The sequence below is a fragment of the Triticum urartu genome, chromosome 3A, assembly GCF_056163025.1.
Source record: "Triticum urartu cultivar PI428250 chromosome 3A, HENAU_Tu73, whole genome shotgun sequence".
Lineage (NCBI taxonomy): Eukaryota > Viridiplantae > Streptophyta > Magnoliopsida > Poales > Poaceae > Triticum > Triticum urartu.
This window is the reverse complement of record NC_141875.1, coordinates 234,468,157-234,487,288: the sequence shown is the minus strand read 5'-3', so window position 1 is coordinate 234,487,288 and position 19,132 is coordinate 234,468,157.

Sequence of the window (19,132 nt, the reverse complement as noted above, 5' to 3'; positions counted from 1 at the left end):
CTGGTTGACCTACGAGGTTCGGTAGCAACTTGATCCGAAGTTTCATGATCATCATCATTAGCTTCCTTACTAATTGGTGTAGGAATCACTGCAACTGATTTCTGTGATAAACTACTTTCCAAATCGGGAGAATGTACAATTACCTCATCAAGTTCTACTTTCCTCCCACTCACTTCTTTTGATAGAAACTCCTTCTCTAGAAAGGATCCATTCTTGGCAACAAAGATCTTTCGTTTGGGTCTGTGATAGAAGGTGTACCCAACAGTCTCCTTTTTGGGTATCCTATGAAGACACATTTCTCCGATTTGGGTTCGAGCTTATCAGGGTGAAGCTTTTTCACATAAGCATCACAACCTCAAACTTTAAGAAACGACAGCTTAGGTTTCTGGCCAAACCATAGTTCATACGGTGTCATCTCAACGGATTTAGATGGTGCCCTATTTAACGTGAATGCATCCGTCTCTAATGCATAACCCAAAACGATAGTGGTAAATCGGTAAGAGACATCATAGATCGCACCATATCTAATAAAGTACGGTTACGACATTCGGACACACGATTACGCTGTGGCATTCCAGGTGGCGTAAGTTGCAAAACTATTCCACATTGTTTCAAATGAAGACCAAACTCATAACTCAAATATTCACCTCCACGATCAGATCGTAGAAATTTTATTTTCTTGTTACGATGATTTTCCACTTCACTCTGAAATTCTTTGAACTTCTTCAAATGTTTCAGACTTATGTTTCATCAAGTAGATATACCCATATCTACTCAAATCATCTGTGAAGGTCAGAAAACAACGATACCCGCCGCGAGCCTCAACACTCATTGGACCGCATACATCCGTATGTATTATTTGCAACAAGTCATTGGCTCACTCCATTGTTCCAGAGAACGGAGTATTAGTCATCTTGCCCATGAGGCATCGTTCGCAAGTATCAAATGATTCATAATCAAGTGATTCCAAAAATCCATCCATATGGAGTTTCTTCATGCGCTTTACACCAATATGACATAAATGGCAGTGCCACAAATATGTTGCACTATCATTATCAACTTTGCATTTTTTGGCATCAATATTATAAATATGTGTATTACTACGATCGAGATTCAATAAACCATTGACATTGGGTGTATGACCATTGAAGGTTTTATTCATGTAAACAGAACAAAATTATTCTCTAATTTAAATGAATAACCATATTGCAATAAACATGATCTAATCATATTTATGCTCAACGCAAACACCAAATAACATTTATTTAGGTTCAATACTAATCCCGAATGTAGAGTGAGTGTGCGATGTTGACCATATCAACCTTGGAATCAATTCCAACATTCATCGTCACCTCTTCCTTAACTAGTCTCTGTTCATTCTGCAACTCCTGCTTCGAGTTACTAATCTTAGCAACTGAATCGGTATCAAATACCTTGGGGTTACTATGAACACTAGTAAAGTACACATCAATAACATGTATATCAAATATACCTTTGTTCACTTTGCCATCATTCTTATCTGCCAATTATTTGGGGTAGTTCCGCTTCCAGCGACCATTTCCTTTGCAGTAGAAGCACTCAGTTTCAGGCTTTGGTCCAGACTTGGGCTTCTTCCTGGGAATAGCAACTTGCTTGCTATTCTTCTTGAAGTTCCCCTTCTTTCCCTTGCCCTTTTCCTTGAAACTAGTGGTCTTGTTAACCATCAACACTTGATGTTATTTCTTGATTTCTACCTTCGTCAATTTCAGCATCATGAAGAGCTCGGGAATCGTTTTCGTCATCCCTTGCATATTATAGTTCATCACGAAGTTCCAATAACTTGGTGATAGTGACTAGATAACTCTGTCAATCACTATCTTATCTGGAAGATTAACTCCCACTTGATTCAAGCGATTGTAGTACTCAGACATTCTGAGCACATGCTCACTGGTTGAGCTATTCTCCTCCATCTTGTAGGCAAAATATTTGTCAAAGGTATCATACCTCTCGACTCGGGCACGAGTCTGAAATACCAATTTCATGTCTTAGAATATCTTATATGTTCCGTGGTGTTCAAAACATTTTTGAAGTCCCGGTTCTAGGCCGTAAAGCATGGTGTACTAAACTATCAAGTAGTCATCATGCCGAACTTCGTCAAATGTTCATAATGTCTGCATCTGCTCCAGCAATAGGTATGTCACCTAGCGGTGCATCAAGGACATAATTCTTATGTGCAGCAATGAGGATAATCCTCAGATCACGGACCAAGTCCGCATCATTGCTACTATCATCTTTCAACTTATTTTTCTCTAGGAACAAATCAAAAATAAATGGGGAGCTACATCGCGAGCTATTGATCTACAACATAATTTGCAAATACTATCAAGACTAAGTTATGATAAATTAAAGTTCAGTTAATCATATTACTTAAGAAATCCCACTTAGATAGACATCCCTCTAGTCATCTAAATGATCACGTGATCCATATCAACTAAACCATGTCCGATCATCAGGTGAGATGGAGTAGTTTTCAATGGTGAACATCTCTATGTTGATCATATCTATGATATGATTTACGTTCGATCTTAGTGTTCTGAGGCCATATTTGCATATGCTAGGCTCGTCAAGTTTAACCCAAGTATTCCGCATGTGCAAAACTGTCTTGCACCCATTGTATGTGAACGTATAGCTTATCACACCCGATCATATCACGTGGTGTCTCGGCACGACGAACTATCGCAACGGTGCATACTCAGGGAGAACACTTATACCTTGAAATTTAGTGAGGGATCATCTTATAATGCTACTGTCGTACTAAGCAAAATAAGATGCATAAAGGATAAACATCACATGCAATCAAAATATGTGACATGATATGGCCATCATCATCTTGTGCCTTTGATCTCCATCTCCAAAGCACCGTCATGATCTCCATCGTCACCGGCTTGACACCTTGATCTCCATCGTAGTGTCGTTGTCGTCTCGCCAACTATTGCTTCTACAACTATCGCTACCGCATAGTGATAAAGTAAAGCAATTACATGGCGATTGCATTTCATACAATAAAGCGACAACCATAAGGCTCCTGCCAGTTGCCAATAACTTTTACAAAACATGATCATCTCATACAACAATTTATATCTCATCACATCTTGACCATATCACATCACAACATGCCCTGCAAAAACAAGTTAGATGTCCTCTACTTTGTTGTTGCAAGTTTTACGTGGCTGCTACGGGCTTCTAGTAAGAACCGTTCTTACCTACGCATCAAAACCATAACGATTTTTCTTCAAGTGTGCTGTTTTAACCTTCAACAAGGACTGGCCATAGTCACACTCGATTCAACTAAAGTTGGAGAAACAGACACCCATCAGCCACCTGTGTGCAAATCACGTCGGTAGAACCAGTCTCATGAACGCGGTCATGTAATGTCGGTCCGGACCGCTTCATCCAACAATACCGACGAATCAAAGTAAGACGTTGGTGGTAAGCAGTATGACTGTTATCGCCCACAACTCTTTGTGTTCTACTCGTGCATATCATCTACACATAGACCTAGATTGGATGGCACTGTTAGGGAACGTAGTAATTCAAAAATTTCCTACGATCACGCAAGATCTATCTAGGAGAAGCATAGCAACGAGCGCGGAGAGTGTGTACATGTACCCTCATAGACAGAAAGCGGAAGCGTTTAGTAACGCGGTTGATGTAGTCGAACGTCTTCACGATCTAACCGATCCAAGTCACGAATGTACGGCACCTCCGTGTTCATCACACGTTCAGCACGATGAATTCCCTCGATCTCTTGATCCAGTTGAGGACGAGGGAGATTTCTGTCAGCACGACAGTGTGGTGACGGTGATCATGAAGTTACCGGCGCAGGGCTTCGCCTAAGCACTACGACGATATAACCGAGCTGTGTAACTATGGAGGGGGGCACCGCACACGGCTAAGAAAAATCTTGGAGTGCCTTTGGGGTGCCCGCTACCCACGTATATAAAGGAGGAAGGGAGAGAGGTCGGCCCTCCTATGGGCACGCCAAGTGTAGGGAGTCCTACTAGGACTCCCAAGTCTTAGTAGGATTCCATTTCCTTTTTGGAGTGGGAAAGAAGGAAAGGAGGGATAGGGAGAAGGAAAGGGGGGAATGCGCCCCCACCCCTTGTCCAATTCGGTTTGGGCAGGGGGGAGGCACGCGCCACCTCGTGGCCCTTCTTCCCTCTCTCCACTAAAGCCCAATAAGGCCCATTAACTTCCCCGGAGAATTCTCGTAACTCTCCGGTACTCCGGAATACCAGAATCACTCGGAACCATTCCGATGTCCGAATATAGTCTTCCAATATATGAATCTTTACATCTCGACCATTTCAAGACTCCTCGTCATATCCGTGATCTCATCCGGGACTCTGAACAATCTTCGGTCATCAAATCACATAACTCATAATACAAATCATCATTGAACGTTAAGCGTGTGGACCATACGAGTTTGAGAACTATGTAGACATGAACGAGACACATCTGTCGGCGTTCTGGGAATGGGGATCCCCAGACTTGCCTGCCCGCGACCTGTGGCGTGGCTCAAAGGGGGGCCCAGCATGGCCCATCTTCATTGACACAGACCCAAGACCCTTGCGAGGGGCCAAGCCTCACGGGGCGGACGACACGGAGCTTCCTCAGGCACGGCCTCATCAGACTGGCTCGCGAGGAGGCGGAGAGATCAAGGCGGGGTACCTCACGAGGTGCCCGTGACGCAAGCCATGACGACCAAAGGCGCCAGGCGGGCGCCAGCCCGCGCAGTGTCCTCCTTTCCTCTTTGGTGCAAAGGGAGCAAGCGCAGTCGCGGAGTACCGAGGCATCAGGCAAAGGTTGCCATTTTGGTGCAACAAGACCAAGACCAGGGGGACTGCAAGACGGAGGTCATCGTGGATCCCAAGACGGTGTCACCACCAGAGCTTTGTGCAGGCGAAGACTACTTTTGTCAGGATAGCTAGTACTAGCTGTCCCCCTTCAAATTAGCCCGCCATTGTTGGCTCCCTTCCCGCTCGATATTTGGGAAGAGGACCAGGGCCTCTATAAATAGGACCAGCCACCCACAGGGTAGGAGGCAGAGACGAAGGACGAAGAAGAGAAGATCGAAATGAGAGAGAGAGAAGGGTGACTGAACTCCTCCTAGCAGTTCGTCCCCCCCCCAGCCAAGAACAGACCCTCGCGAGGCTGTTCTTCCTTGTATTGTTCATCATCATCAGCCCAAGAGGCAATCCACCACACCACACACTGGAGTAGGGTATTACACCACAATGGTGGCCCGAACCAGTATAAACCCTGTGTCTCTTGTGTCGTTCTTCCCATAGCTTAGATCTTGGCGAGGCGGAGGGGTGCAGGTAGGTAGGAGGCGAAATCTCCACGCGCACCCTAGTGTTCGAACCTCAAGGGTCTGCCGGAACATGAAATCCAACATTTGGCGCGCCAGGTAGGGGTGCGCCGGAATCCACCTTCTACCGCTTCGCGCCCCATCGCGTCGTCATCGCCATGTCCGGCGACCAGGCGGGCAACCCAGATCCATGGGCGGCGTGGCCCGCCCACGCAGAGCCGCTCGCCTCGGGCGACCCCGTGCCCCAGGCAGCTCGCGGTCCGCAAGGCGCTGCGGGCCGCGGGCGACGCGGACAGGCTTCGACAGCTCCCACACCGCGGCAGGCGCGGTCGGCAGCAAGGGCCTCCAATCACGCCGCGACCACGACACCGTACACCCGCCGGGAGCAGGCGAACTCGAGGGCCGCGCTCACGGTGGCCCGAGGGCTGCTGCAGTGCAGGCTGCTGGAGGGCGGCCGCGACGTGCTGCTGTAGCGGGTGGCAGAGCTCCTGGGCTTCGCCGCCTCGGGGGCTCGCCCCTTCTGCACCCAGCTCCCATCTCAAGCCCAGGGCGGCCCGCGCGGGGGCTCCGCACGCGCCCACGGGCTCCAAGGCTACTCCAACGCCAGCGAAGCTGTTAGTACCGGACCGGCGGCGGCGCTGCCCCCGCTCCCGGTCCGCGAAGAAGGAGGGCGTGACGCGACCCACGGCCCGAGTGGACAGCCGCGCTACCACCCCACGGTGGGCGCGTCAAGCAGAGCTGCGTGGCTCGTGGAGCACCATGGCACGGCCTTCGGGATGACGGCACCAGAAGAATATGTGCCCCTCATGATGGATGAAGGACACCCTCACAAGGGCGAACAAGGCTCGCCCTCAGCCCAAGCTAGGGGGACGAGGCACCAGAAGCTGAGCCCTTCCATGAGTCCCGGGACGGTCCCACTGGGCACGCTGGAGACAACGATTATCGGGTACCGCTAATTCTTCAGGAGCAGGCATACGCTAACCATGGATCGCAGGAGGTGCAGGTCGCCACAGCGAGCAGCTGCCCCGCTCCCACAGTCTCCTACCCCTCGGGAGGAGGGCGCAGGGGGCTGCAGGAGAGGGGCCGAGATCCGACATCACCACCGCGGCATCCGGAGCAAGGTGTTCTCAGGAGGTAGGCCCTCCGCTGGGGAGGTGCCTCAAGGCCTGCCCCTGGCGGAGGACCCGTGGTCATCGGGGGAACCGCTGGCGACCGCTCTACCCCATCGGCGGTGTCCTGGTTTCCGGTCGTCGTTGATGGCACTAGAGTGTGGTGCAAGGCGGGGCCCTCGTCTGGCGATATGAAGCAAGGCCGGTACCTGTGAAGAAGGCCCAGTGCCTATGAAGCTCGCCGCCCCGTGACACTCTCACGTAATAATGAGTGGGGCTGTACACGCCCCGGAGTCTCAGGGGTGCCGGCCTCAGGCCCTGGGGCTCCCTCCCACGCCCAGTGGCAGCACTTAGCTCCGTGCTGGTGAGAAGACGTCCAAGACTAGATTAGGTGCCGGACGCGGCCTTTTGTCTGCTTTCATTGCTTTTCCCTTTGGTTGTCGCTTTCCCCCGCTGGATTCAAGTTGGATTCGAATTTGAGATTTGCGTGTGTTCGGGGAAGGGGTGCTTAGTCTCGTTCGAGCAATTCCTCGCATTTTGGTTACCACTTCGCCTCAGCTGCCTCCCCTCGTGAGCCCCTCGCGAGCCGGGTCAGGCCTAGCTTGCGCGCAGTCCAGACTGCCGCCGCCGCGTCCTCTCAGGAGGGTGTTTTACTGCAGATCCTACGGATTCAATCAGGAAACACTCAGGACACCACAGCCTCCCACGGGCTACCTCAGGGCCAGCACGGGACAAAGGTAAACTAGCCGACCAGCGCGTCGCTTAAGCCAACCACTTGGCACGGGCGCATGGGCAATGTAGCGTCTACTAATATGATGAACACAAGTTTTACATAAGGGGCTCCCCCTCCAAAATTCTCTCACCGCCATCAGGCCAAAACCTGAGTTCTATTCATGCAGGGTAAGGAAGTAGGAACGATGCACAATCAGTCGATAAATCCCCCAATGTGTCCTCAGGAGCACCACCCGAGCCGTTGCTGGCGTCGCTGAACTCGCCATTGCTGTCCGCGTCGCCGCCAGCGGCGTCAGGGCCGTTCACCACACCGCCCTCGTCGGCAGCCACGATCACGCCGTCGTTGTCTGAAGCAAAGGCCCTGATAAGAGGATCCACATTGTCTTCCACCCAGTGCGCCAGATCGTCTCGGACGGCCTGGGGGACTGGGGCGATGGCGGCGTCAAAATCGAAGTGGGGATCCATGTTCCAGAGATGGCTGAAGACGCAAGAAAAGGCGCGCCCGAGCAGGGCGCGGCTCCTCTCCTCCACCAACCTGTCAGCCCTGACCGACCGCGCCTCCAGCTGCGTCACCACGTCAGTGAAGAATTGAAGATTGCCGGCGTAGTTGACTGCATGCGGCTCGCCAACAGCCGCCTCGCAGATGTTGCCCAAGGCTGCGTTGGCTCTCTCCCGGAGCGTGGTGAGCATGGGGCCGTGCTCATGCTCCAGGATCCGCCGCCGATGTATCTCGTCCGCATTCTGGCGCGCAACGACCTCAGCCTCCTCCACCCGCTGGCGGAGAAGGAGCACCTCGGCCTAGGAGGTGGTTAACTCACCTTGCGCCACCTCAAGGGCGGCCCGGAAAGCATCGCCGCGCTGCGTCGCCTCCTACAGCTTGGCCCTCAAGGCAGCAGTCCTGCCTTCAGCCTCGGCCCGGATCAACCCCAGCTTCTCTTCGAACCCGTGCTCGAGGTTCAAATGCGCCATCGCCACCCGACGTCCGACCTCCTCCAGGACACGGGCTTCCTGTGCAGCGACATCATCCTCCGCCTGCGTCACCAAGCGCTCCCTCGTCTCCAGACGCTCGTACTCGCGGGTACGTTCGGCGGCTTCCAGCGTCAGCGCCTCCTCACGCTTCTGGAGCTCTGCTGAGTCGCTAGAGGCCACCTGTTGGGTTTCGTAGTAATTTCAAAAAAATTCCTACGCACACGCAAGATCATGTGATGCATAGCAACGAGAGGGGAGAGTGTTGTCTACGTACCCACGCAGACCGACTGCGGAAGCGTTGACGCAACGTAGAGGAAGTAGTCGTACGTCTTCACGATCCAACCGATCAAGTACCGAAACTACGGCACCTCCGAGTTTGAGCACACGTTCAGCTCGATGACGATCCCCGGACTCCGATCCAGCAAAGTGTCGGGGAAGAGTTCCGTCAGCACGACGGCGTGGTGACGATCTTGATGTACTACAGCAGCAGGGCTTCGCCTAAACTCCGCTACAGTATTATCGAGGAATATGGTGGCTGGGGGCACCGCACACGGCTAAGGAATAGATCACGTGGATCAACTTGTGTGTTTCTGGGGTGCCTCTGCCTCAGTATATAAAGGACTAGAGGGGGGAGGCTGGCCGGCCAAGCTTGGCGCGCATCGTCACCTCGTCCTTAGCCAATCTTCGCTTAATCCGTAGCCCCTGTTTCGAGTTGCAAATATTAGCAACAGAACCAGTATCAAATACCCAGGTGCTACTGCGAGCATTAGTAAGGTACACATCAATAACATGTATATCACATATACCTTTGTTCACTTTGCCATCCTTCTTATCCGCCAAATACTTGGGGCAGTTCCGCTTCCAGTGACCAGTCTGCTTGCAGTAGAAGCACTCAGTTTCAGGCTTAGGTCCAGACTTGGGTTTCTTCTCTTGAGCAGCAACTGGCTTGCTGTTCTTCTTGAAGTTCCCCTTCTTCTTTCCTTTGCCCTTTTTCTTGAAACTAGTGGTCTTGTTGACCATCAACACTTGATGCTCTTTCTTGATTTCTACCTCCGCAGCTTTCAGCATCGCGAAGAGCTCGGGAATAGTCTTGTTCATCCCTTGCATATTATAGTTCATCACGAAGCTCTTGTAGCTTGGTGGCAGTGATTGGAGAATTCTGTCAATGACGCAATCATCTGGAAGATTAACTCCCAATTGAATCAAGTGATTATTATACCCAGACATTTTGAGTATATGCTCACTGACAGAACTGTTCTCCTCCATCTTGCAGCTATAGAACTTATTGGAGACTTCATATCTCTCAATCCGGGCATTTGCTTGAAATATTAACTTCAACTCCTGGAACATCTCATATGCTCCATGACGTTCAAAACGTCGTTGAAGTCCCGATTCTAAGCCGTAAAGCATGGCACACTGAACTATCGAGTAGTCATCAGCTTTCCTCTGCCAGACGTTCATAACATCTGGCGTTGCTCCAGCAGCAGGCCTGGCACCTAGCGGTGCTTCCAGGACGTAATTCTTCTGTGCAGCAATGAGGATAATCCTCAAGTTACGGACCCAGTCCGTGTAATTGCTACCATCATCTTTCAACTTTGCTTTCTCAAGGAACGCATTAAAATTCAACGGAACAACAGCATGAGCCATCTATCTACAATCAACTTAAACAAGCAAGATACTATCAGGTACTAAGTTCATGATAAATTTAAGTTCAATTAATCATATTACTTAAGAACTCCCACTTAGATAGACATCCCTCTAATCCTCTAAGTGATCACGTGATCCAAATCAACTAAACCATGTCCGATCATCACGTGAGATGGAGTAGTTTCATCGGTGAACATCATTATGTTGATCATATCTACTATATGATTCACGCTCGACCTTTCGGTCTCCGTGTTCCGAGGCCATATCTGTATATGCTTGGCTCGTCAAGTATAACCTGAGTATTCCGCGTGTGCAACTGTTTTGCACCCGTTGTATTTGAACGTAGAACCTATCACACCCGATCATCACGTGGTGTCTCAGCACGAAGAACTTTCGCAACGGTGCATACTCAGGGAGAACACTTATTGATAATTTAGTGAGAGATCATCTTATAATGCTACCGTCAATCAAAGCAAGATAAGATGCATAAAAGGATAAACATCACATGCAATCAATATAAGTGATATGATATGGCCATCATCATCTTGTGCTTGTGGTCTCCATCTCCGAAGCACCGTCATGATCACCATCGTCACCGGCGTGACACCTTGATCTCCATCGTAGGATCGTTGTCGTCTCGCCAAGCTTGTGCTTCTACGACTATCGCTACCGCTTAGTGATAAAAGTAAAGCATTACATCGCGATTGCATTGCATACAATAAAACGACAACCATAAGGCTCCTGCCAGTTGCCGATAACTCGGTTACAAAACATGATCATCTCATACAATAAACTTCAGCATCATGCCTTGACCATATCACATCACAACATGCCCTGCAAAAACAAGTTAGACGTCCTCTACTTTGTTGTTACAAGTTTTACGTGGCTGCTACGGGCTTAAGCAAGAACCAATCTCACCTACGCATCAAAACCACAACGATAGTTTGTCAAATAGACTCCGTTTTAACCTTCACAAGGACCGGGCGTAGCCACACTTGGTTCAACTAAAGTTGGAGAGACTGTCGCCCGCAAGCCACCTATGTGCAAAGCACGTCGGGGGAACCGGTCTCGCGTAAGCGTACGCGTAATGTTGGTCCGGGTCATCTCGTCCAACAATGCCGCCGAACCAAAGTATGACATGCTGGTAGGCAGTATGACTTATATCGCCCACAACTCACTTGTGTTCTACTCGTGCATATAGCATCAACATAAATAACCTAGGCTCGGATACCACTGTTGGGTTTCGTAGTAATTTCAAAAAATTTCCTACGCACACGCAAGATCATGTGATGCATAGCAACGAGAGGGGAGAGTGTTGTCTACGTACCCACGCAGACCGACTGCGGAAGCGTTGACGCAACGTAGAGGAAGTAGTCGTACGTCTTCACGATCCAACCGATCAAGTACCGAAACTACGGCACCTCCGAGTTCGAGCACACGTTCAGCTCGATGACGATCCCCGGACTCCGATCCAGCAAAGTGTCGGGGAAGAGTTCCGTCAGCATGACGGCGTGGTGACGATCTTGATGTACTACAGCAGCAGGGCTTCGCCTAAACTCCGCTACAGTATTATCGAGGAATATGGTGGCTGGGGGCACCGCACACGGCTAAGGAATAGATCACGTGGATCAACTTGTGTGTTTCTGGGGTGCTTCTGCCTCAGTATATAAAGGACTAGAGGGGGGAGGCTGGCCGGCCAAGCTTGGCGCGCCAGGAGAGTCCTACTCCCTCTGGGAGTAGGATTCCCCCCCAATCCTAGTTGGAATAGGATTCGCGGAGGGGGAAAAGAGAGAGGGGGGGCCGGCCACCTCTCCTTGTCCTAATAGGACTAGGGGAGGGAGGGTGGCGCGCAGCCCATCTAGGGCAGCCCCTTCTCTTTTCCACTAAGGCCCATATAGCTCCCGGGGGGTTCCGGTGACCTTCCCGGTACTCCGGTAAAATCCCGATTTCACCCGGAACACTTCCGATATCCAAACATAGGCTTCCAATATATCAATCTTTATGTCTCGACCATTTTGAGACTCCTCGTCATGTCCGTGATCACATCCGGGACTCCGAACAACCTTCGGTACATCAAAATGCATAAACTCATAATATAACTGTCATCGTAACCTTAAGCGTGCGGACCCTACGGGTTCGAGAACAATGTAGACATGACCGAGACACGTCTCCGGTCAATAACCAATAGCGGGACCTGGATGCCCATATTGGCTCCTACATATTCTACGAAGATCTTTATCGGTCAGACCGCATAACAACATACGTTGTTCCCTTTGTCATCGGTATGTTACTTGCCCGAGATTCGATCGTCGGTATTCCAATACCTAGTTCAATCTCGTTACCGGCAAGTCTCTTTACTCGTTCTGTAATACATCATCCCGCAACTAACTCATTTAGTTGCAATGCTTGCAAGGCTTAAGTGATGTGCATTACCGAGAGGGCCCAGAGATACCTCTCCGACAATCGGAGTGACAAAACCTAATCTCGAAATACGCCAACCCAACATGTACCTTTGGAGACACCTGTAGTACTCCTTTATAATCACAACATGTATAAGTCATGAAGAAAGCAATAGCAACATACTAAACGATCGGGTGCTAAGCTAATGGAATGGGTCATGTCAATCAGATCATTCTCTTAATGATGTGATCCCGTTAATCAAATAACAACTCATTGTTCATGGTTAGGAAACATAACCATCTTTGATTAACGAGCTAGTCAAGTAGAGGCATACTAGTGACACTAAGTTTGTCTATGTATTCACACATGTATTATGTTTCCGGTTAATACAATTCTAGCATGAATAACAAACATTTATCATGATATAAGGAAATAAATAATAACTTTATTATTGCCTCTAGGGCATATTTCCTTCATCACCTTCATCGACGCGAGGGCTGCCTCGCGCAGCTCCACCTGCTCCTCCAGTGAGTGGCACCAGGCCAGGAGCTCCCGAGCCCGCTCCTTTGCTGCAGTTCGCCGCCGGTCAGCTTCCCGGCCTCCTCGGCGGCCCAAAATCGGGCCTCCCGAGAGGCCACCAGCGACGCCTTGGCCTCTGCGTCGTCAAGATCGCGCTGACGGCACACAAGGGCGATGGCACCCTCCAGCTCGCGCCTCTCTACAGCCAGGCGCAGGCCCTCGGCCTCAAGGCGCGCGTCTTCATCAGCAAGCTCCTCACCAAGCAGGCTTACCACGTCAGCCGCCCTTCGAAGGAATCCTTGGCGGAGAGCGCGACGCTCCCGAGCGCGCTCGAGCACGTCTTCCACACCATCATCTGCCCCAAGCAAGCGTCGGGGGCCACGAATCAGCACTCCCCCTCCGGGCAGGGGGCTGGGGGCTGGCACCCTCGCGACGGCCGGGCACGCCATGCCAGAAGCCCGGCCTGGAGCCAGCCCGTCCCCAGGTGAAGAGCGCAGGGAGCGCCTCAGCCAATTGCAGTCCACGACCAGGCGAGAAGCCCACGGCAGGCTGGCTATGCCACGAGAAGGCCCGCGAAGGAGGATCGCGAGGTGCGCAGGGCCACGATGCGCCTCAGGATGGTTCGCCTCTCTGATCGCCCTCACCACAAGGGCTCTGCTGCTAGGAGTGCTTGAGGACGATGGAGGGGGCGAAGCCAAGGGGGACGGCACCTCAGCCGTCTCCGCGAGCTCGGCTGGAAGGGGCCTGCGGAGCAAGGGTCAGTAAAAGCAACAGAAGGATCGGGAGCTGGGAAAGGAGAAGGCTTACTCATCAGTGGCGAAGTACTTCCTACGCTTCAGTAGGCGACAAGGGTAATCGTCGCCCAGGGCCTCCCTTCTCTTCCGGAGGGCCTCAAAGTCCACGCGGAAGCGGCCCAAGAGTTGGGCGCAAGGATCAACCTGCGACGAAGACGGAGCGTCAAGGTGATCTGTGTCAGAGGCGCCCGCCTGATGCGCGCTGCCAATCGCCTCGCCAAGAGAAGCAGCTGGAGCCTCAGGGGCCTCATTCACAGGCGCTGAGGGCAGCTGCTTGCCACCCTCAGCCTCAGTGGCACGGGCCCCAAGAGCTGCTCCCTCATGAGCATCGCCCTGCGCTATCACCCCGGCGGGAGCCCCCTTGGCCTCTGGCGCCTCATGCCTCCCTGCTCCGCCGCTTGAGGAAGAGTTGCCGTGGCCGACTGGAAGGGCAGTCACCATCACTCGGTTCTCGCGAGGTCCCTGGAGGCCGGCGGGGCGCGACCCCCACTCATCAAAGATAGGCATCTGCTTCACAAAATCGCCCCTGCTCTGGCAAAGGTACAGCAAGGCCCCTCCCTGCTGGATGCTGCCAGGGTTGGGGTCCCCAGTCAGGGTCAAGAGCGCTGTCCTCAGCACTTCAGGCGTCAGGTCCTCTTCCTGGAGCCTCATACGATCATCGCGCCCGCTGAAGGCCCACATCCGGCGGGAGTGGCGTTGGAGAGGATCAACGCGGCGTAGCAGGAACTCCTTCACCACCTTGGGCGTTGTCACGCTAAGCGACCTCAAGAACGCGAAGCGGTGCCAGACGAAGACGAGCCGAGGGCTCTCAAGCGTCTCCTGGCCCCAGCCCGAATTGGGGACAGCAGGCAAAGTTGGCTCCGATAGCAGGGGGCTGGGCACCCCTGCATCCACATACAGCCACCGCTCGCGGAACCCATCCGCGGGCAGAGGGAGCTTGAAGTCAATCCCAGAGGCCGCTGTCTCAGACGCGGCAACGAAGCTCTCGCACGCCCAGCATTGGGTAGGGTCGACAAGGCGCAGCGAGAAGAAGTGGCGCAGCAAGGCAACCGAAGGAAGGATGCCCATCATAGCCTCGCAAACAAAGGCGAAGACCGAAAGGAGGGTGATGGATTCAGGACCCAGATGCATCATGTGGATCTGATAGTGGGAAAGCACGGCATTGAAGAAATCAGAAAAGGGAGGAACCAGACCCGCCCACAGGGCGTCGGCGAAACACGGGACCTCGGTGACTATCCTGTCGATGGAGAAGTGGGACGCGGGCCAGGCCGTCGTCCTCCCGCATTCGTTAAAGATAGTGGCCAGAGCCGAGCTGACCTTGCCCAAGCCCTCGGCGAGGGCCGCCAACGGCGGCGGGCAAGGCGGAGGCACGGGTTTCTTCCCTCTTCCCTTCTTCGTCGGAGCCATGGTGATGGGAAGGGGGGGAGTTCGAGATTGGGTTGAAAACAGAAGCTGGAGTTCGAGCGGAGGAAGGACAGAGGGCGCTCGAGCGACAGAAAGGGGAGCGGCTGTGTACAACTACGAGTCCACCTAGCATGGCGCAAAATAAGGGGGGCATGGGGGAACAGTGCCGCCCACGTCCAATCAACCGCCACGCGGCGCCCAAGGCCGCAGGCTGTTAGGGCCCGCGGCGCTTCGCCCTTGCCCTTCCGCCTCCCTGCACGGCCAAGTCCGGGCGCGCCTTGGGCCCGGGGGCTACTGTCGGCGTTCTGGGAATGGGGGTCCCCAGACTTGCCTGCCTGCGGCCTGCGGCATGGCCCAAAGGGGGGCCCAGCATGGCCCATCTTCATCGACACAGACCCAAGACCCTCGCGAGGGGCCAAGCCTCGTGGGGCGGACGACACGGAGCTTCCTCAGGCACGGCCTCATCAGGCTGGCTCGCGAGGAGGCGGAGAGATCAAGGCGGGGTACCTCACGAGGCGCCCGTGACGCAAGCCATGACGACCAAAGGTGCCAGGCGGGCGCCAGCCCGCGCAGTGTCCTCCTTTCCTCTTTGGTGCAAAGGGAGCAAGCGCATCCGCGGAGTACCGAGGCATCAGGCAAAGGTTGCCATTTCGGTGCAACAAGACCAAGACCAGGGGGACTGCAAGACGGAGGTCATCGTGGAGCCCAAGACGGTGTCACCACCAGAGCTTTGTGCAGGCGAAGACTACTTTTGTCAGGATAGCTAGTACTAGCTGTCCCCCTTCAAATTAGCCCGCCATTGTTGGCTCCCTTCCCGCTCCATATTTGGGAAGAGGACCGGGGCCTCTATAAATAGGACCAGCCACCCACAGGGTAGGAGGCAGAGGCGAAGGACGAAGAAGAGAAGATCGAAATCAGAGAGAGAGAGAGAGAAGGGTGACTGAACTCCTCCTAGCAGTTCGTCCCCCCCCCCCCAGCCAAGAACAGACCCTCGCGAGGCTGTTCTTCCTTGTATTGTTCATCATCATCAGCCCAAGAGGCAATTCACCACACCACACACTGGAGTAGGGTATTACACCACAATGGTGGCCCGAACCAGTATAAACCCTGTGTCTCTTGTGTCGTTCTTCCCATAGCTTAGATCTTGGCGAGGCGGAGGGGTGCAGGTAGGTAGGAGGCGAAATCTTCGCGCGCACCCTAGTGTTCGAACCTCAAGGGTCTGCCGGAACCCAAAATCCGACAACATCTACGGTCAATAACCAATGGCGGAACCTGGATGCTCATATTGGCTCCTACATATTCTACGAAGATCTTTATCGGTCAATCTGCATAACAACATACGTCATTCCCTTTGTCATCGGTAAGTTACTTGCCCGAGATCCGATCGTCGGTATCATCATACCTAGTTCAATCTCGTTATCGGCAAGTCTCTTTACTCGTTCTGTAATGCATCATCCCGTAACTAACTCATCAGTCACATTGCTTGTAAGGCTTATAGTGATGTGCATTACCGAGAGGGCCCAAAGATACCTCTCCGATACACAGAGTGACAAATCCTAATCTCGATCTATGCCAACCCAAAAAACACCTTCGGAGACACCTGTAGATCATCTTTATAATCACCCAGTTACATTGTGACATTTGATAACACACAAGGTGTTCCTTCGGTATTCGGGAGTTGCATAATCTCATAGTCAGAGGAATATGTATAAGTCATGAAGAAAACAATAGCAATAAAACGTAACGGTCATTATGCTAAGCTAACGGATGGGTCTTGTCCATCACATCATTCTTCTAATGATGTGATCTCATTTATCAAATGACAACACATGTCTATGGCTAGGAAACTTAACCATCTTTGATTAGCGAGCTATTCTAGTAGAGGCTTACTAGGGACACTCTGTTTGTCTATGTATTCACACATGTACTAAGTTTCCGGTTAATACAATTCTAGCATGAATAATAAAAATTTATCATGATATAAGGAAATATAAATAACAACTTTATTATTGCCTCTAGGGCATATTTCCTTCACGCACTAATGTGATAGAGAGGAGGCCAGCGGACCAAGCTGCCGAGGGAAGTCGCGTTAACCACGTCGACAAATTCCTACAAATTTTAACATCGGTGGCCATAGAGGCCGCCAGAAATCTATGCCAACGCGACATACACACCGCAACAAAAAATCTCCGTGATGGGGAGTTTTGACAGAATTTTATTCACCAAGTCGTGACGGCGCTGCCGCCACGTAAGAAGATCTCTTCTAGGTTTTGGATAGTAGAGAAACTTTCAGATGGTTTTTCAAATTAGTACATCCTTCAAGATACTAACCTGTTGCATGATCAAGGTAATAAGTAGCATTTAGAAAACCTAGCATTAACCAGAAGGTAGCTCAAAAGTTTGAGCGATGGAGGTCGACGGAAGTACAGATCGACAATGAATGTACTCAAGGATGACTCACCGGAGAAGAATTTTGTGCTTCGGATTGGGTTCTTCTAAAATCTAAAACAAAATATTGTGACCATGAACCTCATGGCCCATGACTAGGGAAAAGGCACATACATGATTTACACGACAAATCCACCTGAACCAAGGATGAACCCCTTCGTCTCGTGGCTCCCCGGCATAGGTGATTAGGGTTCCCCCTGCTTCCTGTTGACACTGCTGCTGGTATGCTCCTAATCCGTTTAGGTGTTTTTAGTCTGGTTAGGATTTTTGCCCTGCTCAGAAAGGCGGGGCGGTCGCGTCCCAGGTAGCGTGTCTCTGGCGGATCTCATAGGATTATGTCGATGTTTGTCTATGATGGATTTGCTTGGATCGGGTCTTCATTCGTCTGTGTTTGTGTGTTTACATGTTGAATCCTTTCGATCTATACTTCTTCTCACCGACGACAGTTGCTATTCTGGTGAGCCAGTCTTGTGGCGCCTTAGAGCATCTCCAACAATTCCCATGAAAAACTCCTGATAAAAATAATTTTATCGGGTGTCCATATAATTGAGGGTAAGTTGTCTTGTGAGGTTTTTTCTCGGTCCCTATAAACATCTTCATCTAAAATCCAGATTTTTTCTATTTCCCATTAAACAAGCACAAATGGCACAAGCATGGCGGCCAGGCAATGACGACTCATCACGGTCCTATAACTTCAATGGTTGCCTCCCGCCAAATTTTACGCGAAGGCTCATCTTCCTCTAGATAAAATGGGAAGTTGGGGAGGATTTACGGGATCATGTAATAATAATGCGTGTTTACATAAACTGTTTGAGATGTTTTTGGCCCAACTCTTCCGTAAATAGTGGTTATTTTCGAGATAGGGAATTGTTCGAGATGCACTTAGCACGATGACTTTTTGACTGTTCGCTACAACAAGGTTTGTGTGATTCCAAAGTTGTGTGCTTTCAACATGCTTCATTGAGGGTCTGTTCTGAATCTCTCCCACTCTCAGCTTTACAGACTCCAAGAAAATCGTACTGAACGCATTAGTTTCAAGAAGCTAAAAGTTCTCGAAGCTCTCATGGGCCGTAGTGCAATTTTGCGAAGCAAGAAAACCCAAGCTCTGCGTTTAGAAGAATATGAGGTTCCATCTATTTACAATCAATATGCCACCATCCAGGAAAACGATTCGACCTCCATGCGCACGAACCCCTCAAGGCCTCACCTAAACGTTTCCCTTTCCTTTGTCCCACGTTCACGCACCCTCCTTGTTCTCTCTCTCGATCCCCCCGTCGTCGCGGCGCCAGGGCCGCTTCCCCTATCGCCGACCGGATCCTCTCCTCCGCCTACAAATCCGACCATCCCAATCTATTTCCCGCCGGATCCATTCCTCAGCGCCGCTAGTCCCGTCGTCAGCGAGGAGCAGCAACACCAAGGGAAGGAGGAGCTTGCCGGAACGCCATTGATGGCTCTCGAACCCCTTCTGAGCCAGCAGCAACATCCTGATGAACGGACCCCCTCTCCCACCATAGGCTGCTTCCAGCCGGCCCAAGGTGATTCCAGGCAGGCTTGCAGTCCCACCAGCTGGGCTGCCAGCGTATTGCATCGCTAGGAGAAGCTACAGTGTTTTCGAACGGTTTCCCAGCACTAGGTGAAGTGAGAAGCCAAACAAGAAGCTGAGTTTGAGAAGTTGTAGGACATCAGAATATACCCTAATTGTAGTCGTCGCTAGGTGTCTATGAATTTGGATGCAATTTCTGTTACCCCACGTGTCTTTT